This window comes from Procambarus clarkii, chromosome 28 (assembly GCF_040958095.1).
Source record: "Procambarus clarkii isolate CNS0578487 chromosome 28, FALCON_Pclarkii_2.0, whole genome shotgun sequence".
Lineage (NCBI taxonomy): Eukaryota > Metazoa > Arthropoda > Malacostraca > Decapoda > Cambaridae > Procambarus > Procambarus clarkii.
Window position 1 is genome coordinate 30,401,507 of NC_091177.1, and position 8,986 is coordinate 30,410,492.

Here is an 8,986-nt window from a genome sequence, read left to right on the forward strand (position 1 = left end):
CTGTATCATTAGCAAGGTAATTAACTATAGTTTGCTGTGCTCCGTCCTTTAACAAATCCATTGACCCCTCCCCTAACTTGCCTATTTTGTGCAATAGTCGGTTTAGGATGATCCTTTCAAGCATCTTCCAAGTGCATTACATGAGACTGATAGGTCTGTAATTGCCAGGGTCATTGGGTTTCGGTATTGGGACCATTATTGCATGTTTCCATTGTGTGGGCAACACTCCACATAGGAATGACATGTTAAACAGGTGGAGTAGTGGATTGCCAGACACTTCACACAGTGCATTGAGTATGTCGTAGGTGACGCCATCTTCACCAGGTGCTGTACTTTTACCCTTTTCATAGCCCCCTTTACTTCCTGGGCTGTAATTGGTTCCCCATACTCGTCATCACTAGATTGTGCTCTTTTTATCCTAATCCTTCTGTCATTTGTCGGAGGAGCTGTTCCCTGCTTACTTCTGCAGGGAGGGAGGAGGATGATGCTGCATCACTCCACTTGTGAATTAGTTCTTCAGCCTTACCCTGGGGGTCGTTGTGAGCCGCAGGCCGGGCTCTGCTCCCCTTAGCTACCTTAATTTTTGCCCACACTTGTCTTGCAGACGTTTCTCTTCCAATAGAGCTAGTTAACTCTAGTCATTGTCTTTCCCTTTGTAACTCATCTGCAATGTATGTACCTTTACCTGAATAAAAAATCTAATCTAAATCTATATCTAATCTATATGCTTAGATATATGCAAATGAGAGAGTAATAGAGCGAAACCTTTAAAATACTGAACAATTTGGAGGATATTGATTCATACAATTTCTTCAAAAGGTCAGATGTAACACGAACAAGGAGCAAAGGTTTCAAGCTCAACAAGCCACAGTGTAGGAGTGACAACAAATGCTTTTTAACCCATACGATTATGATCATGGCAATAAGGTTTATAAAACAGTAGGCATTCTTCCAAAGTCAGACACTGTACTATGTTCCTCCCCCTAACCTAGTCACTCAGTATTATTCACTCATTTATCTATGTCTTGTCTATTTATGTCTTAAAGGTTACAAGACGTACATTAGTCAATACAATTGGTGCTTAAAATGTTAAGGATCTCTTGTGAAACACGGGTATTAATAAAAAAATTTATTATGTAAACTAAATAAAAAAGGCCCAAGGGCCATGAAGTAACAAGAATGCAAGGCTGGCACAAGCTGGCACAAGCTGGCACAAGCTGGCGTAAGTAGAGAAGACGGAAGATTCTTCATATTAAAAGACCCTGTTTCTCCAAGATGGCAGTCACACCCTGCTTGCCCTGGACAATCACCATATGGAGAAGGACTGTGTACTGTGAAGGGAAGTCCACAAATGCAATGCCAGCATGAGTCAGTCTTGAAGGGTAAACGATGATGGCACCCTCACAGTAACACAAAAGCCGAGCAAGCCCAGTGAGGAAGACCTGTTGATGGGAAAGGAGGAGAATCATTAGTCACAACAAAATCCACATAGAAACAAAGGAGAGAAAAAAAATAAAGTGGATGTCTTCTTTTTGTATAGACATAATAAATATTGCCATTTGGCTATGTATTTATATGATATATAATAGAATACAGCATAAAACAAAATAAGAGGGGTGGTAGGAGAAGAAAAGATTAGTGTTCAGTGAGAATCCACAAGGTCTTCTCTGAATACTCTTTATTTTCTTCAAGGCTGTGGGTCCCTACAATTGCACCAGAGATGGTACACACCCCTATTATTATTTAAACAGGTGAGTAAAAATAGGTGAGTACACATATGGTGTCAGCAAACTTAGCCTCCAAACACACACACACACATGGTATCAGCAAGCTTAGCCTCCAAACACACACACACATGGTATCAGCAAGCTTAGCCTCCAAACACACACACACACACATGGTATCAGCAAGCTTAGCCTCCAAACACACACACACACGCACATGGTATCAGCAAGCTTAGCCTCCAAACACACACACACACACATGGTATCAGCAAGCTTAGCCTCCAAACACACACACACACATGGTATCAGCAAGCTTAGCCTCCAAATACACACATGGTATCAGCAAGCTTAGACTCTAAACACACACACACACACAAACGGTATCAGCAAGCTTAGCCTCCAAACACACACACACACACATGGTATCAGCAAGCTTAGCCTCCAAACACACACACACATGGTATCAGCAAGCTTAGCCTCCAAACACACACACACATGGTATCAGCAAGCTTAGCCTCCAAATACACACATGGTATCAGCAAGCTTAGCCTCTAAACACACACACACAAATGGTATCAGCAAGCTTAGCCTCCAAACACACACACACACACACGGTATCAGCAAGCTTAGCCTCCAAACACACACACACACATGGTATCAGCAAGCTTAGCCTCCAAACACACACACACACACACACACATGGTATCAGCAAGCTTAGCCTCCAAACACACACACACATGGTATCAGCATGCTTAGCCTCCAAACACACACACACACACACAGAAAATGGGGCCATTGAAACAGTTGATAAACTTGATTTCAAGAGAGAGAGAGGTCACTATGGGGAACTTAAAATTTTTTTTAATAAGTAATTAGGCAGACTTGTTGCTAGACAGGGAAGTAAATTAAATGTATGCCAAATTTTGCAAAATATACAATGAAGGCACACAAACATTCATACCAAAACAGAGATGCAGGGCCAGAAAACAGGATTGGTTCAACAGAAATTGAGAGAGGGCCACAGACCAAAAGACACAAAAATGGAATGAAAGACATTGAAAAACTACAAGCAGATGTCAACAAAGTTTTCGATTGGGCAGCAGAAAATAACATGATGTTTAACAGTGATAAATTTCAGGTATGGCAAAAATGAGGATCTGAAACATAATGCAGGGTACAAAACACAATCGAATCTTCCCATAGTAGAAAAACAGCATGTCAAGGATTTGGGAATAATGATGTCCGACGATCTAATGTTTAGGGAGCATAACCAAGCAAATATTGCGTCGGCCAGAAAAATGATTGGATGGATTATGAGAACTTTCAAATCCAGGGATCCCATCACAATGGTTGTACTCTTCAAGTCACTTATGTTGTCCCGTCTCGAGTACTGCTCAGTATTCACTTCCCCCTTCAGAGCAGGAGAGATTGCTGAAATAGAGGGAATACAGAGAACATATACGGCACGCATAGACGAGATAAAACACCTAAATTATTGGGATCGTCTAAAAGCTCTCCAAATGTACTCTCTAGAAAGGAGATGAGAGAGATACCAAATAATATACACATGGAAGATACTGGAGGGCCAGGTCCCAAATCTACACAGTAAAATAACAACGTACTGGAGTGAACGATATGGAAAAAAATGCAAGATTGAACCAGTGAAGAGCAGAGGTGCCACAGGCACAATCAGAGAGCACTGTATAAACATCAGAGGTCCGCGGTTGTTCAACGTCCTCCCAGCGACTATAAGAAATATTGCCGGAACAACCGTGGACATCTTCAGGAGAAAACTGGACTGTTTTCTAAGAGAAGTTCCGGATCAGCCGGGATGTGGTGGGTATGTGGCCCTGCGGGCCGCTCCAAGCAACAGCCTGGTGGACCAAACTCTCACAAGTCGAGCCTGGCCTCGGGCCGGGCTTGGGGAGTAGAAGAGCAGAACCCCATCAAGCAGGTATCAATATAGAAAGAAGCCAAACCCCCAATCATACCAGCGATACAAAGATGCGAGAAACAACTATACAGCAGTAAGGGAAGAGGCAGAAAGAAATTTTTAAAAAGGGATAATGGATAAATGTAAAACAGAACTGGGCCTATTCTACAAATTCATAAACAACAAATTGCAGGTAAAGGATAATATCCAGAGGTTGAAAATAGGAAACAGATTCACAGAAAATGATAATGCAATGTGTGAAACATTAAACCAAAAGTTCCAAAGTGTGTTTATACAAAATGAAATCTTAAGAGAACCAGACACAATAAGAATTTGTGAGAACATCATAGAGCGTATAGAGGTGTCTAGAGATGAAGTGGAAAATATGCTAAAGGAGCTAAGTAAGAACAAAGCAGTTGGTCCAGATGGAGTTTCACCATGGGTTCTGAGAGAATGTGCATCTGAGCTCAGCCTCCCACTTCACCTGATCTTTCAGGCATCCCTGTGTACAGGAGTCATAGCAAACATGTGGAAAAAGGCTAACATAGTTCCAATCTACAAAAGTGGCAACAGGGAAGACCCCACCTCTCTCAGTTATAGACCTGAATCATTGACAAGTGTAACAGTGAAAAGATTGAAAAAAAAATAATAATAAAAACTAAATGGGTAGAACACCTGGAGAGAAATTATATAATATCACACAGACAGTATTGTTTTCGATCTGGAAGATCCTGTGTATCGAATTTACTCAGTTTCTATGATTGAGCCACAGAGATTTTAAAGGAAAAAGGTAGTTGGGTTGACTGCATCTATCTAGACATAAAAAAGGCTTTCGACAGAGTTCCACATAAGAGGTTGTTCTGGAAATTAGAAAATTTTGGATGGGTGACAGGTAAGCTTCTAACATGGCTGAAAAATTTTCTGACTGATAGAAAAATGAGGGCAGTAATCAGAGGCAATCGGACTGGAGAAGTGTCACAAGTGGAGTACCACAGTACATGCACCAGAAATGTTCATTGTCTACATAAATGATCTACCAGTTGGAATACAGAATTATATAAACATGTTTGCTGATGATGCTATGATAATGGGATGGATAAGAAATTTAGATGATTGTCATGCCCTTCAAGAAGACCTGGACAAAATAAGTATATGGAGCACCACTTGGCAAATGAAATTTAATGTGAATAAATGCCATGTTATGGAATGTGGAATAGAACATAGATCCCACACAACCTACAAATTATGCGAGAAATCTTTATATAATTCTGATAAAAGAAGAGGTCTAGGGTTGATTCTAGATAGAAAACTATCACTTGAGGCCCACATAAAGAACGTTGTGTGAGGAGCCTATGCCACGCTTTCTAACTTCAGAATTTCGTTTAAATACATGGATGGCGAAATACTAAAGAAATTGTTCACGAATTTTGTTCGGCCAAGGCTAGAATATGCAGCGGTTGTGTGGTGCCCATATCTTAAGAAGCACATCAACAAACTGGAAAAGGTGCAAAGACATGCTACTAAGTGGCTCCCAGAACTAAAGGGCAAGAGCTATGTGGAGAGGTCAGAGGCATTAAATATGCCAAAACTAGAAGACAACAAAAAGAGGTGATAAAATCACTTTGTACAAAATAGTAACAGGAATTGATAAAATCGATAGGGAAGATTTCCCGAGACCTGGAACTTCAAGAACAAAAGGTCATAGATTTAAACTAACTAAACAAAGATGCCAAAGAAATATACAAAAATTTCCTTTCGCATACAGAGTGGTACACGGTTGGAACAAGTTAAGTGAGAAGGTGGTGGCGGCCAAGACCGTCAGTAGTTTCAAAGCATTATGTGACAAAGAGTGCTGGGTAGACGGGACACCACGAGCGTAGCTCTAATCCTGTAACTACACTTAGGTAATTACATATGGTGTCAGCAAGCTTACCGTCGAAACACACACAAACAGCCTGCCTATTATTCAAGGCCTTCTCTGAGTACTCTCTATTTTCTTCTCTGAGGCTATGGGTCCCTAATCTTGCACCAGAGGTGGTACAACTTTTAAGTTTTTAACTACTGCACTGAGCACCTGATTTTGGCAAAGACTTCTTAGTGCAATTGTCAAGGACATAGTTCTGGTATTTTTTTGTTTATAAATATTCAGGTATAGTTAATGTCAAAATGTTTCAAAACTCAACAATTTATATTTCAAAACAAAAAAAGTAATGAAAACATTACAAAACATTAAAATATAGCCTAATTAATTAATTAATAAAATAGCACAACTCTCAGAATGTCTGAAGGTGCTTTGAGCAATGAAGTAGTTAATTTTATATATAATATTATATATATAATATATATATATATAATATATATAATATATATAATACTAATATATATAATATTATATATATAATATATATTTACCTGTGACTACTGCTTAGCAAAAATTTGATCTCTGTGAAAATTGGTCTCGTCATTGCTAGGAGATATTTTAAGACCATGATTTGCTGTGGATGGCACTGTAGTCTTCAAGTCATCAATCTAAAAATAGAGGTAATCTTTTAAAATGTAAATTTTGTATAAAAAAAATGCAAAAATAAATTGCAAGAATAATATGAAGTTATTATACATTTTTTTTTTAATTATTTAAATATTTGTGAGACATTATTAAGAAATGTATGAAGTACAGATTCTCTAAGACCTGATATGTATCTGCTTATGTTCCACCACATTACATTCAGGGCTGAAGAGAAAACACAGCCAGTAAGGTAATGATCACTTAGGATGGACTGGGATGCTACATGTAGGTGGGGGCAAAGCTGCGTGAGGCTAGGATGCCCAGCCTACCTTGTCTAGGCTGGGCTGGGCTAGGCAACACTAGGAAGGAGTTAACAAATCTCTGGAGTGCCTTACTCTTCCTGATATCCTTAAAAAAGCAAGAATGATGCCATTTTATAAAGGAGGCGAGACAGCAGAAATAAACAATTAAAGAAAAATATCAAATCTATTTATACTTTCAAAAATATTTGATTTTTTTTTTTACAAACATCTCTTCCTACTTTGTAAAATTCAACATGAATACAAACACACACACATCCCTAGGAAGCAGCCCATAGCAGCTGTCTAACTCCCAGGTACTTATTTACTGTTAGGTGAACCAGATATAGAGAATAACCACAAAATGCTATCTTTATAAGAACTATCTTGTAAAGCCACTAGTACACGCAGCATTTCAGGCATGATATATATATATATATATATATATATATATATATATATATATATGAATACATACATACGGGACAAAGAGCCAGAGCTCAACCACCGCAAGCACAACTAGGCGAGTACACACACACACACACACATTATATATATTTATATATATATATATATATATATATAATGTATATATATATATATATATATATATATATATATATATATATATATATATATATATATATATATATATATATATATATATATATATATAGAGTGTCAGACCATGGAGGAATGATTTTTTTTAATTTAATTTATATAAAAAATTATTCCTTCTGAAGATGTATTAATATATGAAAGTACTTAAGGAAATTCCTGTTTCAATTCTTCCTCCGTGGTCTGACACTGTCACATTTTTCATCAAGTGTTAATTTTTGTGATTTACACACACGTGACATGTTTACACACACATTATTTATAATATATATATATATATATATATATATATATATATATATATATATATATATATATATATATATATATATATATATACATATGGAACCCTCAACCCTATAAGTGGAGAGTTCCTACAAACTCAACCAGAGGTGGTACCCTCTATATATTAATAAAAAGGCAAGGCTATGCTAAATCTAGGCAGGGAGGGCTTGGCTAGGGTAAGAAGGACTGGTCATGTTTAAAAGCAAGGCAGGGTTAGGCTAGGCAAGACTAGGTAAGGGTATACTGGGATAGGCTTGGCTACGGTAGGCTAGGAAGAGGTAAACTAGGATAAGCAAGGCTGTGCAAGCACTATGCACAGCTGTAATGAACTATGCTAAGATGGTTTAAGCTGGGCTAGGTTAGGATAAGCTGAGTCATGCAGGGCCCCGATTGACCAGTGGAGTCTAATGGTCTAACCTTCTAGCTAGTTTGCTGACCTAAGAGTGTAAATGCCTAGCCCCTAACCTGAGATATATACAAGAGTTGTTACATTCTTGTACAGCCACTAGTACGAGTAGCGTTTCGGGCAGGACCCTGGAATACGATCCCCGCCGCGAAGAATCGTTTTTTCATCCAAGTACACATTTTACTGTTGCGTTAAACAGAGGCTACAGTTAAGGAATTGCGCCCAGTAAATCCTCCCCGGCCAGGATACGAACCCATGACATAGCGCTCGCGGAACGCCAGGCGAGTGTCCTACCACTACACCACCTGCTGCAATATTATTATAAAAGAAATATTACTTATTATAATCGTAAATACTAAATACCTGTTGTGTTGATTTAGGGGCGACGACGATCGTGGGATCGGATGCGAGCCACAGGTGGCCTACACCATGCTTTCTAAGGCGTCCATCTCATAACAAAAACAAATCCGTGCATTCATACACAAACAGAGACCCCTTGGTTATTCGAATACTTGCAATTCTTTTACTTAAAATAATAACAATTAGATTAATAATAATTAACATAATTTTTACTGAAGATTCATAAAAATCATTAATACTATTTTAAAAGAAAATTTGTAAGACATCTGAAAACAGATATACAGACTTTGTGTGATATTTATTTCAACATTATATATTAATAGAATGTTGTAACTATTATTTTTAAATATTAGGTAGTTTCCAGCTACGTATATCGCATATAAACGTTGCAAAAAGATTTTAGACTGAATTAACACATTACACATTTATGGAGTAATTAACAACAAAACAATCTTTATTTTCATTGCAGAACATATATCAGAGCATACTAGTGACTCATACATTTAAAATAGTGTGATTTTTAAACAATTCGGTTGTAAACCCGCAGAACCGCCTACCCGCCAAAGACGTAACATAAGAAATGGTATATAATTCATTATTTTAAATTACATATATAATCATTAATAATTTTCGGCAGCTATCGAGGTTCTCCATAGGTAAATTCCTGTACTCTAACAAGATGCTACTTGCTGTTTAGCTGTTTAAATTCTTGGAAAATTGTAATGACCAGCGACATAAAATATAACAATGAAATAGTAGCTGGTAACTGTAGGTGAACGAAAAATTAAATTCCAAATTGATTAGATGGTTTCCTAAATATAAAGATCGACCTGAAGGAATTTTATGAATTATGGA

At 37.7% G+C, this 8,986-nt stretch overlaps 1 long non-coding RNA gene across 1 annotated transcript; it reads right to left on the minus strand.

Annotated features, from left to right (window-relative positions):
* Positions 1–1,236: 1,236 nt before the first annotated feature.
* Positions 1,237–8,267, minus strand: LOC138369398 (uncharacterized). The gene is made up of 3 exons (XR_011229821.1): positions 8,135–8,267; positions 6,070–6,186; positions 1,237–1,442 (listed from the first exon to the last, which is right to left on the minus strand). It is a non-coding gene; the product is annotated as an uncharacterized lncRNA (long non-coding RNA).
* Positions 8,268–8,986: the final 719 nt, after the last annotated feature.